The sequence below is a fragment of the Euprymna scolopes genome, chromosome 46 (assembly GCF_053919585.1).
Source record: "Euprymna scolopes isolate OS-2025 chromosome 46, ASM5391958v1, whole genome shotgun sequence".
Taxonomy (NCBI): domain Eukaryota; kingdom Metazoa; phylum Mollusca; class Cephalopoda; order Sepiida; family Sepiolidae; genus Euprymna; species Euprymna scolopes.
In genome coordinates, this window is record NC_136527.1 from 30810879 (window position 1) to 30836601 (window position 25723).

The window sequence follows — 25723 nt, forward strand, 5'->3', positions numbered from 1 at the left end:
CGGGTTTGACCTTTACTCCTGATCTGCAATGGAACACGTACATTAAGTCTGTTGCCAAGGTCGCTGGAAAGATGGTGGGATCCTTCTACCGCTCCAGAAGATATCTCACTACTGATGCAATTCACTATCTATATAAAAGCCAAGTACGTCCAAGGATGGAATACTGTTGCCATATCTGGGCAGGAGCTGCTAAAAACAGCCAATGCTGCCTTGACAGAGTACAAAATAGACTTCGTGGCTTAGTGGGGGATGCCCTTTTTTCTACTCTGCAACCTCTCTCCGACAGAAGAGACGTTGCGAGCTTATCCTTGTTTTATCGTTATTTCCATGGCAGGTGTTTGTCTGAACTCCAATCTCTGGTCCCCCCTCGCCAATCTTTCACGAAAAACACCCGTCTAGCTTAATCCACTGTGAAAAATTTCCCCCACTCTATATCTGTGCCTAAATCAAAACGCGGATTCCATGAACAAAGCGTATTTCTTAGAACTGCACGCCTGTTGGAACTCTGTTCCGTCTGCCTGCTTCCCACCGGACTACAACTTGGATGTATTCAAGTCCAACGTTATCAAATTCCTAATGAACCGCCCCCTTAGGTAGACACTTCCTCAAATCTCCACACTAACGTAATGTACTTGCAATAACCCTTATCCCTGAGTGGCTTCCGGGCCTTGATGTGGTGATCACTGTGTAAAAAAAAGTAGTCATGTATTTTAATTAGAACCGTCTGAATGTATTTTCTTGCTTTAATCACATAATTTGGGGGATGGTTAAGGTGAAATATAAAAGGAATCAACACTTGCCTCCTAACAATAGGATCAATCATGCAGCTTCCATGACATTCAGCGAGTAACTCGATGGAAAATGATTGACCAACCGCATGGCGAGAATTGTTCAATTTGCATTTTTATTACATATCCTTAATTTTCACTCCTTTCTTTGTTCTCCTCCTTGTGACAATCACAAGGAGTGTATCCTCTTTGATCTCAAGATGAGGAAGAGGATTAAAAGTTTACTTGCTTGCATCCTCCCAGATGATTATCATCGGTAATATTTGAAACGTCTGCAAATTTCATAACCAACACATGGCTAAGGATCTAAAAGATTGATACACAGGTGATTTTACTCATACCTGAAAGAAAAAAAGTTCATACAGATAACAAGAGGGAGATAACGGCTCCTTATTAATTTCCATGGACACAAAAAGGCTACCTTCAATCATAACTGGAAGAAAAAGAAAAGTCAATAATAATAGCAAAGTGGGGGACCAACATTAGTAATAAATAACAAGAATAATTAACAATAAAACATACAATCTAACACCAAATAAAATTAATAATGAATCACACTTATTGAAAAACTAAAATAATCTGTTTTTTAAAACAACTTTCAAAATCTCTTGATTAAACAACATTCTCGAATTTGAGGGATGGTTAAGGTGAAATATAAAGGAATCAACATTTACCTCCTAACACTAGGATCAATCATGCAGCTTCCATGACATTCAGTGAGTAACTCGATGGAAGATGATTGACCAACCGCATGGCAAGGAAAATTTGCATTTTTATTACATATCCTTAATTTTCACTCCTTTCTTTGTTCTCCTCCAAGGAGTTTATCCTCTTTGATCTCAAGATGAGGAAAAGAATTAAAAGTTTACTTGCTTACGAGATGCAAATTTCATAACAAACACATGGCTAGGAATCTAAAAGATATATACACAGGTTCTTTTATTCATAGCAGAAAGAAAAATGAAAGTTCATACAGATAACAAGAGGGGGATAACGGCTCCTTACTTAATTTCCATGAACACAAGTCTACCTTCAATTACAACCGGAAGAAAAATAAAAGTCCATAACAATAGCAAAGGGGTAACAGCAGTAGTAATAAATAACAAGAATTAACAATGAACCATAAAATCCAAAACCAAGCAAAATTACTAATTAATCACACTTACTGAAAAACTAAAATAATCTGTTTTTTAAAACAACTTTCAAAATCTCTTGATTAAACACATTTCTGGAAGGATCTTACCAGCTAAAATAAATTATGAAAGAGACAAGATATATAATACCCAAATATTATTTAAATGCTGCATATATAATTCAACTATCCCGGAACACATGATCTTGCAATATAATATTACGGAAAATGCAAGAGAATATACGCTGTTCAAAAAAGGTGAAAGGCTGATGAAAAAGATGCATGAAACGCATTTCTTGTAGACGCGGGAAACAAAGTGAGGTGCGTTGTTGGAAATTACTGGAATAAATACTTTTGTATCCACATAAAAAAATGCTGAAACTAACCAGTGAGATTCGAAACAAATACCCCAGTGACTTTGCTCTACTATTGACCCATAAACTATTAACAGTGAGAGATTAATCACATTTATATTTTATTTGTGATAATTGAAAGCAGTGACTCAAGTAGGTTTCTGAATATTAACCAATATAATTCAAAGCTAGATGGAAACTATTAGTTTTATAGCAGCAACACCGACACCTCACGGTTTGAGATTTTGAATATTTGGTTTATAAGCTGTGCTGATTGCTGCTATCAGCCCCTTTCTCAGACAAGCAATTTGGTGAATATCACGGATAAAATTAGTATTATTTTATTTAACATTTTAATATTTACATGAGAGATAACAGATTACGAGAGCCATCTTTATTAATTCTCTAATTTGTTGCACGTGCAAATGGCGGAACTGATAGATGAACATAGTTTTTAAAGTCGCCTTATCGTATTTTTATTTATTTTTTTTTATTGTGTTTTTTTTTATTTTTATAGCAGCAACACCGACACCTCACGGTTTGAGATTTTGAATATTTGGTTTATAAGCTGATTGCTGCTATAAGGCAATTTCCTTTCTAGCTTACCAAATAAAAGGCCGTTTCTCAGGCAAGCTAAAACAATGGCAGCTCTTTTCCGTTCTGGGTTTTCTACTGACAACACACTGCATGGGGCTTCTTCCAACACGCTCCCATTTCATTTGCATAGAAATGGCGACAGTCTTCATAGCACAAGTGACCATCAACAATAAAACCAACTGGGTGTTTAGCCATTTTAGCCTTTCTTTCTTTTTATTACACGACTGACCCTTTTAAGCACATACATATATGCTAGCCAAGAAAGTTACGATTTTCCCCCACACAAATTCATAACACTCACTATATCACCAATCTTTTCATCTAATGTCTCTCAAAATGCAAAATAGTTACATTTTATGCTGTCATCACTTTTCAAAACAGAATTAAAGTTAAAGTGTACTATCACAATCCGGTAAGTAAATATGGAATTTCCATTGTTGAAAGAAAAAAACAAAAACAAGTTTTCGACATGTAAAAAATACATGTAAAGAAGAAAAACATATTCTATTTTGTTAATTTGAATTATTTGGACTATTGTTCTCATCTTAATTGTTATTTTTATAATGTTTGCACAATAAATAACACTGAAGATGAGAACAGTAGTCTAAATAATCTAAAAAATACAAAGAATCATTCCTCATCTAAAAAATTCAGAACCGTAATATTGTAATTTGTTTAAGAATCATAATTATTTTTTTTAATTTAGTCAAAGTTATTTGTAAGGTTTGCTGAATGCATTTTTGAGAAAAATTAAAAATACATCATAAGTTTCTTTAATTATCAGCATTCTTTAAACAAACAAACAGAAAATTTGATAACTGCATTTCCAAATAAATTAACATGAAACTCTTTGGTATACTTGTGTGTGTACACAGTTTTTAATATATCGATCCCTCTTATTGAAACCACTAGACAAGAATACAACATTTAATTACGGAAATGAGAAAACAACTAAATATCAAAAGAAGCTAAAAAAGGCTAAATTCACAAAATTGGCTGAAACAGTCGATGTTACCAAAATGGTGGATCGATTTACTAGAACTTTGTATTAGAAACAGAGCACAACTTAAAAATTGTAAATATTGACATTTTTTTATAATCTGGTAGATTAGTGACAAGTACACAGGAGCACTTCCATGTATGCGTTACTAAAAACCAGTGAAAATCATTTAACATTCCTATTTTTTTCAATGTAAAATGGTCAATGTCTAAAATCTTTCAACCTCCCCCAACCTTTTACGATTACAACTTTCATAAGTTTTCGGGGGTGCTTTAATTAGAGAAATAGAACGTAAATAAGCACCCACTTTATGGCAACCTAGTGAGTGGAGCTAAAAGTTTTCTTTTCTAATTTCATCTCTGTGGTGACCATTTCTGTATGTGTAAGTATATGCATAATTTTGCAGCAAAGTAGTTTTTTAGATTATAAGGCAGTGTAATTCCTTATGTTATCAGTGGTTGCGATTTCTTTACATTGCGTAATGTTCCGAATATGATTTGTTTGCAATAAACTTTAATTGGATATTCGTGTTCAGCATACAAAAAACCTATGAAGATGATTGTTAAGGTTGAAAGTAAGTAACGATTTACCAAAACAGCTTTCAGGCAGCCCCCCCCCAAAAAAAAATTATCACCATGTGGCCTGAAAGTGAGTGCTCATTTGATGCTGGTGCACTTATTGATCCGCGCTATTTTTTAAATAGTTTTTCAAGTTTAATTAAAGTTTTGTGATATCTGTTTTTATTAAATTGTAAGGTTAAAGTACAGAATATGCACAAAACATCCTCCTCTACCCATGTTAAGAATGGGTTTCTAAAAATAACATTATTATTTCAGCATGGATCAATAAGTGCACTAGTACCGCTCATTGTACATTAAATTTATATAAAAAGTGATCCCCACTTTTGGAAAAAGTAATTTCCTCATATCATGAGGATGTTTTTTTATTTTTTTGCTTTACATCAGATTCTAGACATTGATCGTTGTTTTTTTCTGTTTAAGTATTGAAAATAAAAAAATAGATTAATGATAATAATCGACTGAGAAAATTGAAAAAAAAAGATGAAAACAAAAACCATTAAACAATGAAAAACATTTAAGATTTATAGTTTTTTTGGTAAACAAAAAAAAACAATACTAGTTAAAAATATTTAAAATTTATGAAATTATTTTTTCATTTCGTAAATGATAAATACGTTTTTTTATGTTTAAGTCAGTGTTTTTGCATTCATTAAGTTTTTTTTTTTGAATAAACGATTGAGAAATCAATCATTTAACAGTTAAATCTATATTATAGGAGGGGATTATATAAATTAATAAATAATCTCAATAATGAATTTTCATTAAATAATATAACTACTTTCTTTGCCATTCTATGTATTCAGAACTCTTACATTTTTTTCTCACTTTTGCCTTTATTTTCCCTACTTTTCTTCTTTCTTTCTTTAATAATTTTATTTCGTATCTCTGTGTACAACTTCCGTCATTATTTTTTACAAAGTCACCACTAATCAAAACCCAGAGCCAAAACAAAGATAAGGGTTAATGATGGTATAGTAATCAATGAGACAATATCGTAGTAATCGTTAATAGTTAAAATTTTGTAAATTGAATTATTGAAGGAGACAGCTCATGAAGAAGTTTTTTTTTTATGTTGGACTTGAAGTCAGTTGGAAAGCAAGGAAACGGAAGAGAGTTCCACACACGTACAGTTCTAAGAAAGAAACTTTGTTCATGGAATCTACGTTTAGTTTGTTTTTTTTTACACGGAGGTCACCACTTATCAAGGACCGGAAGCAACTCGGGGATAAGGGTTATTGCGTGTACAATAATCAATTGGTAGTATCGTAGTAATCATTAGTATTGGAGATTTGATAAAGTGTCTTATTTAAGGGGGCGGTTCAGCAGGAATTTGTTTATGTTTGACTTTAAGACATCCAAGTTGTAGTCAGATGGGAAACAGGCAAACGGAACAGAGTTTCACAGGCGTGCACTTCTAAGAAAGAAGCTTTGTTCATGGAATCTACGTTTTGATTTAGGCACAGATAGAGTGTGGAAAATTAATGATAGTGGTTTCAGCTTTTTTTTACACAGTGATCACCACTTATCAAGGTCCAAACGAATAAAGTGATGAGATGTAAATGAAAAAATCTGTTGGATTTTTTCATTGTAAAAAGCATAAATTGATTTTATGTAACATGAATAAATTGATTGGATGTGACGTAAATGAAAAAAATCCAACAGATTTTTTCATTGCAAAAGGTATAAATTGATTTTATGTAACACGAATAAATTGATTGGATGTGACGTAAATGAAAAAAATTCCAACAGATTATTTCATTGCAAAAGGTATAAATTGATGTTATGTGACGTAAAAAACAACTAATCTTTAAAAACTTGACGTTTAATTTTTTAATTGTAAAAAGAACTGATTGGACATAAATAAAAAAAATCAAACAAATGTACTTTTTTGTAAAACAAATAAATGAAAAATAGCAAAAAGCAAACTTATATTTAAAAAACTCAATGTTGAATTTTTTATTGACACATGAATAAATTGATTGGGTGTGATGTAAATGAAGAAAATCAGATTTTGTTGAATTCTTTGCAAACGGAGAACTACATACTTCACAAGAATGTGGTGTCTCTCCTGTATGTGTTATCACATGACTAAAATAATTTGACAGCACGCAAAAAAACCACATACTTCATATGAATGTGGTTTCTTCTCCATTAATGTTTTCATATGATGCAACAAACATAACTTCCATGCAAAAAAAGTACCATATACTTCACAAGAATATGGTTTGTCTCCCATGTGTGTTCGCATATGACGCAACAGATCATGTTTCTGGACAAAAAAATACATACTTTACAAGAATGCGTTTTATTTCCCAGTATGTGTTTTCATATGATGCAACAAATATGACTTCTGTGCAAAAAAAGAACCACATACTTCACAAGAATATGGTTTCTCTCCTGTATGTGTTTTCACATGACTCACCAAATTTGACTTCTGTGCAAAAGAAAAACCACATACTTCACAAGAATGTGGTTTCTCTCCTGTATGTGTTTTCATATGATACAATAAATGTGTCTTCCATGCAAAAGTAGAATCACATACTTCACAAGAATATGGTTTCTCTCCAGTATGCGTTTTCATATGACTCAACACATGTGACTTTCGTGCAAAAAAAGAACCACATACTTCACAAGAATGGGGTTTCTCTCCAGTATGTGTTTTCACATGAGTCAACAAAGTTGATTTCTGTGCAAAAGAAGAACCACATACTTCACAAGAATATGGTTTCTCTCCAGTATGTGTTTTCATATGACCCAAGAAAGTTGACTTCTGCGCAAAAGAAGAACCACATACTTCACAAGAAAGAGGTTTTTCTCCTGTATGTGTTTTTATATGATTCAACAAATATGACTTCTGTGCAAAAGAAGAACCACATACCTTACAAGAATGTGGTTTTTCTCCCGTATGTGTCTTCATATGTCTCAACAAACTTGACTTCCATGAAAAAGAAGAACCACATACTTCACAAGAATGTGGTTTCTCTCCTGTATGTGTTTTCATATGACTTACCAAATTTGACTTCTGTGCAAAAGAAGAACCACATACTTCACAAGAATATGGTTTCTCTCCCGTGTGTGTTTTTATATGACTCAACAAATGTGACTTTTGTGCAAAAGAAGAATCACATAGTTCACAAGAATGTGGTTTCTTTCCACAATCTGTTAGCATATGACACAATAAATTTGTCTTCTGTGCAAAACAAGTACCACATACTTCACAAGAATGTGGGGTTTTCCCCTTATGTTGATTGTCTCTCATGTTGCTTTGTATCCGATTCCAAAAACAGTATATACAATGGAGTATATAATTTCAACTTACACTGGTTTTGGGGATTCAATTTAGTGTTATACTTGATAATAAACACACGTTATAAGAATCATTTTTTCCAAATTTGATGAAAACTTTTTGATGAGTAACATCCAGATTTTTCAACTCTAGAAAATTTAGATGAAAAAATTTCTAATTTTTTTACCTTTTTAAATCACCAATTAAAAAAGTCCAACTTATCAATTAATGGATTTCTTTTAATTGTTGCAAATTCTGAAAATATAAAAAAAATTGAAAACATACATTTCATGTGATAAAATTAAATTTATTTTGTTGATTTTTATTAAAAATATCCAAAACATTTATTATTGATGAAATTCAAAATAAAATGATTATAGTTTTGTGCAATACTGGTTAGTTAACAAAATTAATGTATTTCTATTTTCAAATATTCAATGTGTTTCTATTTTCAAATATTCAATGTGTTTCTATTTTCAAATATTTAACTAAAAATCTTTATGAGGATTATTTATATTATTTCGATTCATCTTGGGTGTATTTTGTTGAACTTGGCAACTTTTCTTTTCAACTCCGAATTATGTACAGAATTCTGAATGGAAGTTTTTATTAGATTAGCATGCTCTTCTATCGTTAGCGATGACTGGTAGAATTCTTATGTAATTTGAAATTCTATTTGCAGTCTAACTGATGATTATAACTTCAACGTCCAAGAGTATGTAACTTACAACTGAATTTTACCAAGTACTCTAACCATAGCACCACGGGTCCTACAAGACAATCCTAGTATGAATTTTAGGAAATACTTTGTTTCAAGATGTTATTACTATTAATTACTACGTATATATATATATATATATATATGTATTAATGCATAGACACCTTTTACTACTTATTACTATATGTATATGTACATAAATATTATCTATTGTTAATGGTTCCTATACTGTCTTAAATACTATACTAGGTGTGCTTAGTAGTTAATCATCACTCAGAATATGTGCTGTTTCCTTTAAGCCAGCTTACTCTTTATTGTTCTTCTGCATCTTTAATATTTACTTCATCCCATAAGAGTTTATGATTTCCCTTTTCTATCCATATTACACCATAACTGATTTTTTTAAATCCATATAACGTCAGTATTAAGGAGTGATTTTACTATCTGGAAACATTGTGTATCTTGCTCTCTGGTGGACGATTTCTCTTAAGCTTTCCACCTCCATTTGATATGTATTGTTATTAGTACTATTGATTTTACTTGGTGTTTTAGATATGAGAATCTTTTAATTATGTTAACTCCACATGGCATCACAGGATTTGAAAGTAAAAGAGACACAGGCTTAATTGGTGCCATGCATTGAAGTTTTGCCAACGCACATGCATGACAGCTGGTAGCAAACGCACTGAACGATGAGGTCAAAATTGATATCATCAGTGGTGAAAGCTCAACAATTTGACATGCACAGGTCTCGAAGTTAAGCCCACCTGAACAAAGCAGACCACATATATAGCCCAGACAAAAAGGCAAACAGCGAGAAAAGCCTACAGTTAGTTGGCAATCAACATCACACAAGCATGGCTCCATCAACCTACCTCATGGTCTACACTCTTAGTCTCTAGCTGGGTTCACACATATAAAGAAACAGAAAATAAAAGTTTTGATATTTTTTCTCTCGTATTTCTGCTCAATAAACGATATATATATATATATGTGCATGTGTGTGTGTGGATATGTGAGTGACGCGTCTAAGATATGCTCAAATTTTTATAAGTTTATTATTTTTCTCTCTCTCTCTTTCATGTTCATAACAGCAAGTGATTGTCCTTTCATCAGTAGCATGCTATTGTTATAATGGAGCAGCTATTTTCAAATGTTGTGCAGGAACTTCAGAATTGAAAAAGTCAGTAAAAAGATAGATTAGGCGGAATTCTTTTCTAAGAAAAATAATGTTGTAAATCAGAAAAGCTACGGGACGTGGGTGAATGATGAAGAGCCGTATTGCAGGCTGACCAGAGCAGTAGACGAGGAAAATGTCAGATAACTCTCTTAACAACAAGGGACAATTCAGTTAGATAATTGAAAAAAAAAACTCATGTTAAACAATGAAAGTTTAAACAATGAAAGTTTAAAATGGTCAGAATTGAAAAGGTCCCTAGAGGACAACTTTGGAATTGTTGCAAACCCTAAAAAACATGTAGTCGAATTAGAAAACGTGACAATGGTAAGTTTAGAAGGGATACAAGACTATATGCAAAGGATAGTTACATTAAAAGAATGCGCTTATAGTTGGATGGGACCAGAAAAACAGACTAGTGTGAAAACAGGGACTGGGATTAGGGATAGAGAAGTGAAGATCATAGTGATTAGACACGAGCCACAAGATCTTCAGGTGACTTATCAGAAAGCTCTAGCAAAAGTTAAATGGAAGATCTGGCTCAATGTAAGCCAGGAGTATGAAGATAGGCCCATGGAGATTTGTCACACAAGACAGAGGATTTAATATAAGCTATGGGTCCAGCCAGTCCCTAAAAATATGGAGATATAAAGTAGAAAGTAGTGTATTTAAAACTAGAGATAAGGAACACTTTTTTATTTTTATTTATATTTTTATCATTCTTTATTTTTATTTATATTATTATTTTTTATTTAATTTGATTATTATTGTTCACTTTGTTATTGTTGTTATTTTTCACTATTATTTTTTTATTTATTATTCTTCGGCTCAATTTTCTAGACTTTATCGCATCAAATTGCTTTGGGCTTAGAATTGAGGGAAAGAATTATAAAACTGGTGAATAGGTGAGCAGATGTGTCAGTAATAAGTAATATTTTTAAGCGCTTAGACAGGGACTTGAACTATGTGATAAAATATTTTAAGAACAACTAATACGTCTGTATTTATTTTAAAAGGGTTTGTTTAATTAAGAGTAGGGATAATAAGTTAGTCTACTCACTAGGACTTCTTTGTTGCAGAAAATCTCAACCGCAACTGGCTTAAGAAAAATGGGGTAAGGGTAGACTTGTATTTAGAAGTGATAGGAATATTTGATGAGTATATAGTTCTGGAAGGTGATGCCCATATATAATCAACAGTAAGGTCACCACAGAAAATTGTTAAAACACCAGCATCTGCATACATGCATGACTCGTGTGAGTTTTAGAAATAGTCAAAGATTATTATGCCTAATGAACAAAAGAATGAAATCCCCAAGAATAATTTGAAGAGAATAAAATACCTGAAGAATTCAAGTTGGAAGTTGATAGGTTGGTGAAGCGGAATAGAGATTTGTTCATTATGGAGGAAAATGACTTGGGCAGAACCAATAGGGTGAAGATGTGTATCGATACTGGAATGCATGAATCCATACTGAGATGACAATATCGAACACTTCTAAAGCAAAAAAAAAGTTGGTAGACTCCGCAATGGGGGAAATGATGAGGGTAGGTGTAATTAAGAGATCAAAATTTTCCTGTGGAATTTTCTGAGAGTGTTAATAGAAAAGAAGGATGGTAATAAAAGATTTTGCATAGATTTTATGACTTCAAATAAAGTCACAAAGAAGTTTGTCTGAAAACATAGATAGTATAGTACTAGCCAGTTTACGTAAGCACTATGCCAGAATGAAATCCATGAAGCATCAGTTCTGAGATTCAAAATAAGTGAATGGAGGAAATCGATAAAATGGGAATTTTCATTTGTATCGTCACATGATCAGTGATTTATAACAAATTTTCGAGATCACAAACCCTAGAATATTTATTAAACTGGCCTTTACACAACAGGAAAATACAGACATGGGTTTTGTGTATGTTTGCTTATAGCTGCATCATACAGTACCTGAAGGGGAAGGAAAATGATTTATTGGATCTCTTGTCCCGCACTGTGGATTCAATCAAAACAATGATTTTCCTGTGGTAAAATTAGATGGTACAATAATTACTTGGTAGGTGCAATAAACGCGAATCCTTTTCAGTCAAAAGGGTTTGCATCATATATGGTTAATGCTCATCGATATTGCACGAACATCCTACGTTATCAGTAGGGCTGTGACAACAAAATATTCTTTTCATTGTTTTGACTTGTGAGCATATAGCCGTTAATATCTTATATGTTTTTACATAGACTGATGATCGTCTCATTTGTTTAACTAAGTTTGATATATACTCGAGAGTCAAAAGAATGAAAAGATTATGCTGTTGTCACAGCCCTAGTTATCAGGTTTAGATTTAATTAGGGATCACGAGAAAGATAAGGAAATTTTGAGATGCAGATGTAGAATGGTAAATTGTCTAAAATGAAACAAAAAAATTATAATGATAGACGATATAGTGTATTATTTGTTGCAACTCGGCGATGAACCATTCATAAGGTTATATGTACCGTTGCATCTTAGAAAAAATGTGTTTGTGCAGTACAATCACAATAATGGTCACATGGGCGTGGAAAAGACGTTTCACACCATTAAGCAAAAATATTTCTGGCTGGGTTTATTTAAGGAGGTGAGTGAAAGAATATGTAGGCAAATGTATTCTGTGTCAAAACAGAAACCTGAGGAAGGTACAACCTTGAATGCAGAAGTGCAATCTGCTTCCTTTTCTTTTTCTCAAACTGGCATTGGATATTTCAAAGCCCTACTCCATAGTTTCATGTAACTAGTACATAGTGACGTTCATCGATATGTATAGTGTTGGCCAGAGGCTTTTGCAGAAGGCAGAAATGGTGGTTCATCTTTTGTGGGATGAAATTTTCCCCAGATTCAGGGTACTATTCCAGTTGTTAACAGACAATGCACCCGAAAATGTTAACAAATTGATGAAGAAGGCATTGTAGGATCTCAACATACACGATGTGATCATGTGATTTAATCACCTCCAAAATAACAAATTAGAAAGATTTCATAGAACGATGCAAAACGTTTTAATGAAAAAACAATCCTGTGATATATATATCAACTAAATGTTAGCGGCTGTCAGATTTGATGTGAGCGAAATGACAAAATTCTCACCATACTACTTGCTGTACAACAGAGACGTGATCCTGCCATTAGATAATATATTAATGCCTTGTAGTATTGATGAAATTCAAAATAAAATGGTTATAGTTTTATGCAATACTGGTTAGTTAACAAAATTAATGTATTTCTATTTTCAAATATTCAATGTGTTTCTATTTTCAAATATTCAATGTGTTTCTATTTTAAAATATTCAATGTGTTTCTATTTTCAAATATTCAATGTGTTTCTATTTTAAAATATTCAATGTGTTTCTATTTTAAAATATTCAATGTGTTTCTATTTTCAAATATTAAATGTGTTTCTATTTTCAAATATTCAATGTATTTCTATTTTCAATATTCAATGTGTTTCTATTTTCAAATATTCAATGTGTTTCTATTTTAAAATCTTTAACTAAAAATCTTTATGAGGATTATTTATATTATTTGGATTCATCTTGGGTGTATTTTGTTGAACTTGGAAACTTTTCTTTTCAACTCCGAATTCTGAACAGAATTCTGAACAGAAATCTTTATTTAGTACATTAGATTAGCAAGCTCTTATATCGTTAGCGATGACTGCTGGAATTCCTATGTAATTTCAAATTCTATTTTCACTCTCACTGATGATTTTTTTATAAGGTGGTCACCACTTATCAAGGCCCGGAAGCCATTCAGGGATAAGGGTTATTGTAAGTACAGTACGTTCATGTGGATATTTAATAAAATGTCTACTTAAGGGGGCAGTTCATCAGGAATTTGTTTAGGTTTGACTTGACGATATCCAAGTTGTAGTCAGGAGGGAAGCAGGCAAACGGAACAGAGTTCCACAGGCGTGCAGTTCTAAGAAAGAAGCTTTGTTCATGGAATCTACGTTTTGATTTGGCATAGATAAAGACTGGGGAAAGTTTTTGATAGTGGATTCAGCTAGAAGGGTGTTTTTCATAAAAGATTGGCGAGGGGGGACCAGAGATTGGAGTTTAGACGAGCACCTGCCATGGAAATAACGATAAAACAAAGATAGTCTTGCAACGTCTCTTCTGTGGGAGAGATGTTGGAGGGAAGGTCATCCCCCACTAAGCCACGAAGTCTATTTTGTACTCTGTCAAGGCAGGATAGGCTGTTTTTAGCAGCTCCTGCCCAGATATGGCAGCAATATTCCATCCTTGGATGTACTTGGCTTTTATATAGATAGAGAATTGCATCAGTAGTGAGATATCTTCTGGAGCGGTAGAAGGATCCTACCATCTTTCCAGCGACCTTGGCAACAGACTTGATGTACGTGTTCCATTTCAGATCAGGAGTGAAGGTCAAGCCCAGAAGCTTGTCAAAACACGGGGCTTCTCTTAGACGAGAGCCATCCATTTCAATTGATGCCAGATGGGGAGAAGAGCGTTGATGATGTAAAGATAAAAGTTTGGTTTTAGATGCATTAAAGGTAACCACCCACGTCTTCCCACACTGAACCACTCGTTCCAGATCAGAGGAGAGAGAATCAGAGAGAGCTTTGTCATTTACAGCCTTGGATGTGTCGTCGTAGATGGTCATGTCATCAGCATAGATGCCAACGAATGATTTAAGTATGTGTTTAGGGAGATCATGGATGTAGATCAGGAAGAGAGTTAGGCCCAGGATGGACCCTTGAGAGACTCCAGCATTAATACTGCAGGCCTCTGATTTTTGTCCATCAACCAGTTCTTATGAACCTATCGGAGAGAAATGATTTAATGATAGAGAGAATATTTCCAGTTATACCGTAGCTGGAGATCTTGTGAAGTAGACCCTTATGCCATACCCTGTCGAAGGCCTTTGATATATCAAGAGCAATTGCCCTAGAAAGGAAGCCTTTGTCAAGAGATTCACTAATCTTGTGAGATATAACTGTCAGCACATCTGCGGTAGATCTTACAGAACAGAAACCATATTGTGTGTCACTAAGAAGGTTATTTCTGCTGAGGTGGTTGACTATTTCTCTATTTAATATGGATTCCAGCGACATACTCATGACACACAGGAGACTTATTGGTCTATACTGAGAGGGAGATTATTATCACCTGAGTTCTTAAATACAGGGCATACTGATGAGGTTTTCTAGGGTGTTGGAAAGCACTTCTCTTTAAGGCAGCGTTTAAACAGTTTCGTAAGTATGGGAGCAAGTTCTGGTTGAAGCTTTTTTAACACTATAATTTGGATGACGTCAGGGCCAGTAGCTTTACTGGAATCAAGGTTTTTGATTAGCTTGGCGACCTCATGCACAGATATTTGTATGTTATCAAGCGTGTTCTTTGTTATAGGAGGAAATATGGGGAGTTGATGCCCTTTGTCGCATAGGGTAGAATTAGCTGCAAAGTTCTTGGCAAATAGTTTGGCCTTGTCTGAAGCTGAGGAGATTACCTCTGGTCCGTTGATAATGGTTGGGATAGAACGCACACTTCTGTTCAGGATCCTATTTGTTATTTGCCAAAACTGGTGGGAACTAAGCTGCTGATCTAACTTTGAATTTAACAGACTGAGCATATAGCTCTCTTGCATTTTTTATTACTCTTTTACAGTGGTTGCTGGCGTTCCTGAAAGCAGCTTAATCTCAGTGCATCTATTACATTGGTAGCTATGGAAAAAGTAATTTCTGTGCGCGATGGCAGCAGCATATTCTGGGGAGAACCATGACTGGCTGTTAGGTTTTTGTTGGAATTTTTTAGATGGTATGAATCGGTCTATACCTACAATAAACCATTCGGTCAGGTCTGATACTATAGAGGACACATCCTTTTTAAACATGGAATGCAGAGATAGATCAGATATGAATGTACGGAAGCTATCCCAATCAGCCATTGAGTATTGGTATTCAGTACAGTGGAGGGGGTATGTCTGGGGACTTATTACATTTCATTTTTATCTTAACTGATACGACAGAGTAGTCGGAGGATCCTAGAGGAGAAAGAACAGAACATAGCTCAGGGGAAGTTGAGAGAAAAAGGTCTAGGAGGCTTGCATATTGACCTGTAGTATCGGGCACACGGGTGGGCTCATGAACAATCTGAGTGAGGTCTTAAGCAGTGGCAAAATCATGACAGAACCTCCCCTCATCGTCTGTCTTATTTGAGTGGGTCAGCCATTCCACGTTATGGATGTTGAAGTCACCATAGATGTGGATGTTAGCCGAAGGATGTGCAGACAGGATGTGGTCTATTTTCTCAGATATGCTCTTAAAGATAGTAACTCCGCTATTGTGGGGTCGATAGAGGCCAAATATAAATGCAGTGGTGTAAGCCAGTACAACCCGGAAGCACATATAAGGTAAATTAGGACCTTCTCTAGAGATATCCCTGCGACGTGGGAAGCCATCTTTAATGTAGGCACATATTCCATGCCCATGGCAATCTTGGGGGTCAGATTTAGATGTTAAGTTAGAGTATCCGTTAATTATGAACTCATCTAGGGAAGTGGTCGGCCCTATTCCAGTTTCGCTTAGAAAGAATATGTACGGTGTTGTCTCCTTTAATTGTGTTTCAACCTCTGGAAGGTTGGAAAGTAGACCTCTGATGTTGGAGAAGGAGATATGGTAGTAGGGGTCTACGTTGGAAGATGGGGTTCTTGGTTTATTCGAGTTTTTTCTGGAGATGTTTCATGTTGAGGTTTTGGGATTTGTGGAACAGGTCGGCATACTTGGTTAGAGCAGCACAGAGAGGAAAAGTAAGAGAGAGAAAAGACAGGAAATTTTTTTTGTAGCACAAAAAGTAAAGCAGTAATAATTACCCACTAGTATGCCATCAAAGGGCCCACCAGAGACTACTGCATGGTCAAGAGTCCATTCACCAAATGGCAATACAGCAGTCCCAGTACTTTGCGCCTGCTAATAGGACAGCCTCCTTAGTGGTTAATCCAAGGTTCGGGTCCCTGACTATCAGGCGGATAACGTCAGCCAAGATGAAACGTTTACGTCCGTGCCCTTACTATTGACATGCCCACAAGGACAGACATAGAGACAGAAAAATTTCCGACATCTCAGACTACTGTTCACCAAGTACTACCGACCTTTAAAGCATCTTTTTCTTCACCCTTTGTCAGAAAAATCACTCATTTGCATGAGGACTGAGGGACAAAAAAAAGGAGAAGCGAGAGTTACTGGAGCTGCCGATAACACACCCACTGTATTATCTACTCTCCATTAAAAAAAAATGGGTGAATGGGTACAAGGGGCTTATTAATATCTACTTAGTAAAGTTCGGTGCTCAATTATCAATTCAGGACGCTTTTGAAGATAATCTCCCCTCCCATATTAATGGGTGGATGTTTCTGGCATTATATATCTCGAGTTTGAATCATTCGAGCTTCACCTTATAATTAAAATCCAATAATTAACTTTTATCAATTTGTGAAGTCGGCTTAATATTAATTTACATTTGAGTTTAGATAATTATTCAAGATTTTAATTTGGGAGGTTCTCGTTTACATAGGTGACTTTTTTCTTTCCGTTTTACATGTAACAAGACGATATTGGTTAACAGCATATTTGACAAAGATATCAGAACACAAGACAAAAGCAAGACAAGATAGGTAAAATTTAACGTCCAAGAGTATGTAACTTACGACTGAATTTTACCAAGTACTTTATCCATAGCATCACGGGTCCTAGCAGAAAAACCTAGTAAGTATTTTATGAAATATTTTGGTTTAAGATGATATTACAATTTATTACTACATTTTATATATATATATATATATATATATATAGAGAGAGAGAGAGAGAGAGAGAGAGTGAGAGACATTTTTACTACTTATTACTATTTATATATATATATATATATATATATATATATAGAGAGAGAGAGAGAGAGAGAGAGAGAGAGTGAGAGACATTACTATATGTATAGGTAGATAAATATTATTTATTATTAATGATTGCCATATCATGTTAAATACTATACTATGTATGCTTAGTAGTTGATCATCACCCAGAATATGTGCGGTTTCCTTTGTTGTTCTTTTTCATCTTTAATATTTACTTCATCCCATAAGAGTTGATGGTTTCCCTTTTCTATCTTTATTCCGCCATATCTGACTTTTTACTCTCTGAACATATTACAGCTTTTCAATGTTTTTCTAACCTTATTGTTAGTGAATGACATGGCTCATATTTCTGTATAATTTTCCATACACCGAATCTTATCGTCATGATTTTTCCATAAACAGCTTGACATGCACAACATGTTTCTGGAGAGTCGAATCACTCTTGAATACTATCCTGGCATTATATAGACTACAGATTATTTCAATTCTTTTTGCCAATTTCTTCACATATCGTATACAAAGTGTTATCCATATAACGGCAGTATTTTGTATCTTGCCCTCTTGGAGGTTTCTCTTAAACTTTCCACCTCATTTTGATATGTATTGTTATTAGTACATATTGCTTTTGCTTGGTGTTGTAGGAAACAGTCTGTTACTTTCTTTACATTATATAGATTGTGAGAATTGAAGTTTAGATATGAGAGTCTTTTAATTATATTAACTCGACATGGCATTGCCTGATTTGGAAAGTAAAAGAGACAAGAGTTTAATTACTTGGTGTCATGCATTGAAGTTTTGCAAACGCACATGCATCACAGCTGGTAGCAAACACACTGAACGATGGGGTCAGCTTGTCAAAATTTATATCATCAGTGGTGAAAGCTCAACTATTTGATATGCATATGTCTCGAAGGTGAGCGCACCTGAACAAAGCAGGTCACATATATAGGCCAGACAAAAAGGCAAATGGCGAAAGAAGCCTACAGTCAGTCGGAAGCATGGCTCCATCTACCCACCTCATGGTCTACACTCTTAGTCTCTAGCTGAGTTCACACATATAACGCAATAGAAAATAAAAATGTGGATATTTTTTCTCTTGTGTTTCTGCTCCAAAAACGATATATATATATATATATATATATATATATATATATTCTCTTACGTTTCTGCTCCAAAAACGATATATATATATATATATATATATATATATATATATATATATATATATATATATATATATAACGCACATAAGATAACAAAAAAACACATATGTCTAAAATTTTTTAATCTTATTATTTTTCTTTCTTGTTCACATTATTGTTATAATCGAGCAACTATTTTCAAATGTTCAGAATTGGGCAGAACCAATATGGTGGAGATGCGTATCGATACTGGAATGCATGATTCCATACTGAGATGACCATATCGAACACCACTAAAGCAAAAAAAAAAGTTGGTAGACTAACCACTGGAGGAAATGATGAGGGTAGGTGTAATTGAGAGATCAAAATTTTCTCGTGAAATTTTCCGATAGTGTTAATAGAAAAGAAGGATGGTAATAAAAGATTTTGAAAAGATTATACGACTTTAAATAAGCCATGAAGCATCAGTTCTGAGGTTCAAAGTAAGTGAATGGATGAAATCGATAAAATGGGAATTTTCATTTGTATCGTCACATGATCAGTGATTTATAACAAATTTTCGAGATCACAAACCCTAGAATATTTATTAAACTCGCCTTTACTCAACAGGAAAATACAGACGTGGGCTTTGTGTATTTTTGCTTATAGCTGCATCATACAGTACCTCAAGGGGAAGGAGAATGTTTTTGTGGATCTCTTGTCACACACTGTGGATTCAAGTCAAAACAATGATTTTCCCCGGTAGAATTAGATGGTAATTACTTGGTAAGTGTAATAAACTCGAATGGTTTTGAGTCAAAAGGGTTTGCATCATATATGGTTAAGGCTCATCGGTATTGCACGAGCATCGTACGTTATCAGTATTAGTGTGTGACAACAGAATATTCTTTCCATTGTTTTGACTCATGAGTATATATCCGTTAATATCTTATGTTTTTATATAGACTGATGTGGATCTCAGTCGATTAACTTAGTCTAACTGTGTCTGATATATACTCGATTGTCAAACGAATGAAATGAATATGCTGTTGTCACAGCCCTAGTTATCAGGTTTAGATTTAATTAGGGATCAAGAGAAAGATAAGGAAATTTTTAGATTTAGAGGTGCAGATGTCGAATGGTAAATTGTCTAAAATGAAACAAAAAATTTTTAATGATAGACGAGATAGTATATTACTTGTTGCAACTCGGCGATGAACCATTCATAAGGTTATATGTACTGTTGCATCTTAGAAAAAATGTGTTTGCGCAGTACAATGACAATAATGGTCACATGGGTGTGGAAAAGACGTTTCACACCATTAAACAAAATATTTCTGGCTGTGTTTATTTAAGGAGGTGAGTGAAAAAATATGTAGGCAAATGTATTCTGTGCCAAAACAGAAACCTGAGGAAGGTACAACCTTGAATGCAGAAGTGCAATCTGCTTCCTTTTCTTTTTCTCAAACTGGCATTGGATATTTCAAAGCCCTGCTTTATAGTTTTAGGTAACTAGTACATAGTGACGTTCATCGATATGTATAGTGTTGGCCAGAGGCTTTCACTAAAGGCAGAAACGGTGGTTCAACTTTTGTGGGATGAAATTTTCTCCAGGTTCAGGATACCACTCCAGCTGTTAACAGACAATGCACCTGAAAATGTTAACCAATTGATGAAGAAGGCATTGTAGGATCTCAACATGCACGATGTGATCACGTGATTTAATCACCTCCAAAATAACAAATTAGAAAGATTTCATAGAACGATGCAAGACGTTTTAATGAAAAAAAATCCTGGGATATATATATTACCTAAATGTTGTCGTCAGATTTTATGTGAACGAAATGACAAAATTCTCACCATACTACTTGCTCTACAACAGAGACGTGATCCTGCAATTAGATAATATATTAATGCCTTGTATATTATACCATGTTGATAAAATATACTATGGTGGTGAGAAACATGAGATTGCTCTACAAAAGATGCATCGATCTTTTATTGGTAAGGAATAACATTCAGAAAGCTAGGAAAAAACTGATAGAGGACTCGGATAAAAAAAACAAAGTCCGTATATTTTAAGATTGGAGATCTAGTTTATAATAAGAACCATCCAAGGTGGGGAAAGCTAGATGTATGTCGGAAACATTATCATGTGGTTATAGAAATAAATAGGCCCTATCTCATATAGACTAAGGATCAGTTGACAGACTCATGACAAAGGCACATAAGTGCACAAGTGACATGCATATAAACAAAGATGAAAGCACAAAATGTATAACGATTTTTTCACTTGTAACCTTGTAGCACTCACAGAACTGGTGCCAATTTGTAGGAACTGACCGTGGAGTCACTAACTTCTAAGGGTGTGAGTCCGTGTTCATCCATTCATAATAGGGATCTATCAATTTTGAGGGCTGAGGTGTCAGGTACAAGAATCTCTTGAAGTCGAAAATAGTAGAGTATCCGTAGGACGGTTAAAAGTAAATTTAATGAGATCTCCGATTAATAGAAGGTTTCCACCAAGTCAACTCCTCACATACATAAAATAAAAATATAGAAATAACTCCAGAAAATTACGACACTTGACAAAGAAATCGAAATCACTGTATTAAGATGAAATAACATTTATTTATGTGTTAGGAAATAGCTTTTTTATATAAAAACGTCTGTTATGCTGTCAGAAGTAATAAAAATAAGTATTTGGATGACATCAGCTACAATCGAAATCGAAAGCAAAATTGTTGCATTCAAAGCTGGTGACGTTACCACTGTACAAACGTGGCACGCATGAATGTACAAAAAAGGTATAACAAATTTTTGTTAATTCTGACCCTATACAACTCATGGAAATGGTGCCAATTTGTAAAAACTGACCGTGGAGTCACTCACTTCTATGTGTGTGACTCTGTGTTCACCTATTCATAATCAGCATCTATCAATTTTTAGGGCCGAGGTTGCAGGACTGCAGGAATCTCTTGAAGTCGAAAGTAGTAGAGTATTTGCAGGAACGGTAAAAGTAAATTTAACAAGATCTCCGATTAATAGAAGGTTTCCACCAAGGCATATCCTCACATACATAAAATAAAAATATAGAAATAACTCCGGAAAATTACGACACTTGACAAAGAAATTGACATCACTGTATTAAGATGAAAGAACATTTATTTACGTGTTAGGAAATAGTTTTTTTTATATATAAAAACGTCTGTTGTGCACTGTAATTCACTGATCTCCATGTTGTATGCATGCACAATACACAAATCTACTCCTCTGTAAATGACGGTGCCACCCAGCAGAAATAAATCCACATGTTAGGAATAATATTAATTCAAATCGTTCAAACGTAAATGTTTTCTTGTAACGAGTGTTCATTATGCAGGCCTAGCTAAATGAGGATCTCGTGAGAATAAGATGAAGGTTAAGATTACTGGTTTTTATGAATAGAGTGTCACACATGGTTTGAAATGAGTGTGAATATTTTCTGAGAGAAAAACAATCATTAAACCATGTAAACGAATTTGTTGTGATTATTTTTATCATTAAAGCCACATTAAATATTATTTTAATTCTATTATTTTTTGCAAATATTGAATGAAAACTTATTGTAAAGTTTCTGAAGATATTAAATGTATTTTTAACGTTAAGTCCACCTCCACAAATTTCTTTAAAATGATAACTTTTTAGGTTTTCGACTATGCTGAATAAGAAAATCTCATTGAAATTTTGCAGAGACAAGCAGTTTTTGAAATATAAAGATTTGTATTATGCACTGTAATTCACTGGCCTCCATGTTGTATGTGCATGATAAACAAATTTATTTTCATACGAATGCCAGTGTCACCTAGCGGAAACAAACCCACTTATTTTTTTCACAACCGAGAAATTTATAATGTACATGTGTGTAAACCAAAACAATTATGAATTTACTTCCTTGAGTAATTTCATGTTAAGAACGGCTTTCAGAATAAACACCCTCAACTTTCCCATGTTAAGAACGGCTTTCAGAATAGACACTCTCAACTTTCCCATGTTAAGAACGGCTTTCAGAATAGACACTCTCAACTTTCCCATGTTAAGAATGGCTTTCATAATAGACACCCTCAACTTTCCAATGCTAAGAATGGCTTTCATAATAGACACCCTCAACTTTCCCATGTTAAGAATGGCTTTCATAATAGACACCCTCAACTTTCCAATGTTAAGAACGGCTTTCAGAATAGACACCCTCAACTTTCCCATGTTAAGAATGGCTTTCAGAATAGACACCCTCAACTTTCCAATGTTAAGAACGGCTTTCATAATAGACACCCTCAACTTTCCAATGTTAAGAACGGCTTTCAGAATAGACACCCTCAACTTTCCCATGTTAAGAATGGCTTTCATAATAGACACCCATTTGTAGTATCTGTTCTGATGCTGCACTTCACTTTTTGGTTTCGGTTAATGGAAGAGAAATCCTTCATGACTGATACAGTTTTTAATTATTTTTGTTACATGAATGCCCGTTTACAGTTTAAAATTATTTTTGTTACTAACACGAAGGTCCTTTTTTGGGGAGCTGATTTCCCCCATATTAAAAACCAAGCTTGTGTCTAACTCTGCCCTCGTAGGAAGGCAAGTAAAAAAAAGATGTTAACATCTACATTGTTTTATTTTTATATGAAAAAGCAAACAAATTCATGCGTTATTTTTTTTAGATCTTAAAACTTTAAATCGTAGGTTTAAATATTTTTCTAAAAAATGTTTTGTTTTTTTTGATCAATCGAATTTAAAAAGACAATAATTTGCGATTTTAGTCATCATATCGGTGTCACAGGAAATAATAAAATCCATTCAATAATTGATTTTTTTTAAGTTCATCATCCATTTTTATATTAAGTTCATTTAACTTGAGAAAATAAATAAATAAATTAATTAAATAAACCAGAATAAATATTTAGTTTAAAATACAAATAACGATTTACTAAACGACGTTTTATTTATTGGATATTTTTACGGCATTCACCGGAAGTTATTATCTTCCCTTGTAAGTTTGATTTGTTTCTATTTTTAATCCTTTTTATGTAATCTCCAAAGTAATCATGATGATTATTGAACACATTTGAAATGTTATTTTCTCCATTTTAAATTGAATTTAAATAAAATAATTTTTAAATTGAAATGACTCCTCATGTCATAATATTTTTATAAAAGATAATTTTAAATTAAATTTAAATAAAATAATACTTTAATCGAAATGACTCCTCATGCCATAATATTTTTTACAAAAGATAATTTTAAATTAAATTTAAATAAAATAATTTTTAAATCGAAATGACTCCTCATGTCATAATATTTTTACAAAAAATAATTTTAACGCTAACTTAGGAGATTACCCCTTTTTAATTAACACACGCATATTGTACTGTCTTTTTCATTGACATATTGTGTTGATTATAAACATACGACCCTCGAACAGTTAGCATTAAATACATACCGACAATCAAGACAGGAAATCCTATAAACAAATTCGCTGAGAGTAGATATACGGTAACAAACAAAATAAATGAAAAAAAAAAAAAAAAAAAAACTTAACTTAAAAAAAAAAACATTGTTGAGAACAGAAAGAGAAAAGATAATAAACGAGAAGTTACAAAAGACTGAATGGGGAATCGTATGCGTAAGGAAATGAACAAGACAGCTAGAAGTAAGGGGGTCGGACATGTATGTGGGTAAAGAAAATAAACAAAGTTCGTAGTTAAGATAAAATAATATTAAAAAAAATAAGGTTAAAAATATTAAAAAGTGTCTTTAAGAAGGAGATATACAATGTTTCTTACCGGAGATGACTTAAAACGGCGAATGACAACAGAAGAGACAGAGACATTATGGGTCTAGAAATGCTGCTGACTACAATTAGGGAACAAAGCACCGGTCAACGTGACGGTGTCGAGTCAAGGGAAACTCTATAAGAAAAATGCCCGGCAAAGGGAGATAAATGTTGAAGCAATTAAACTAAGACATAATACACGCAAAACAGACAACTATTTAAAAAAAAAAAAAAAAAATTTGAATCGATTTCGAACGTTATTTAAAATTTTTTAAATATTTTAAAAATATTCGTGTATCATCACACACACAAATAATTATTTTACAATAATTATAATGTTTAAATTCTATCAATATTTTATATCAATAACTGGAGATCAAATTATTTTTTTAATTTTAAAATAAACTAAAATGTTTCACTTTTAATAGCCAATCGAATTGTGTTATCTAAATATGATTTTGACTTTAAAACATTCTTTTACAATAATTATTTTCATAAATATTTCAATATGGTTTAATTAATATTTTGATATTTCAATAACGTTTAATTATTATCATTTCGAATTATCTTTACTTGTTTGTTATTTTATTCATAATATTACGCGGAAGTGATTTGTAGCAGCCCCTGCAAACAGGCAGAGACTACTGTGATGTCCACAAGTAAAGGGACATAATCCTAAGAGTTATCTACCATTCGCTCTCTAGTAAGCTCGGACGGCAGTTCTCTGGTGACCGAGCGGTTGTTAACACCTATGTTTGCGTTGTCTTTCTTTCAAGCTGTTTGATTCCAGCCAGACGGGAGACCCCAACACTAGATCTGGCGACGAGAAATTTTTTTTTCGTGACGAACTCACACTACAGAATTTTCGGAATTTAATACAAAAAAAAAAATTCGAAATTAATACAAAAAAAAAAATGGCCAGCAAGGGAGATAAATGTCGAAGCAATTAAACTAAGACATAATACACGCAAAACAGACAACTATAAAAAAAAAAAAATTGAATCGATTTCGAACGTTATTTAAAACAAAAAAACAATGGCCAGCAGTGGTTTACCAGTTTTCCCCAGTTTTAGCGTACATGCGGACCAAACTACAACCGTCGTTCGTTGGAAAAAATGGATAGACAGGTTGGAGAATTATTTGTCGCTATGGACATTCATGACAATAAAAAAAGAAAGCAACACTTCTCCACTATGCAGGAGACGAAGTTTTCGATATTTTCCATGACGTCACAGACCAACAAAAGGGCATAGACGCAACCAACGTT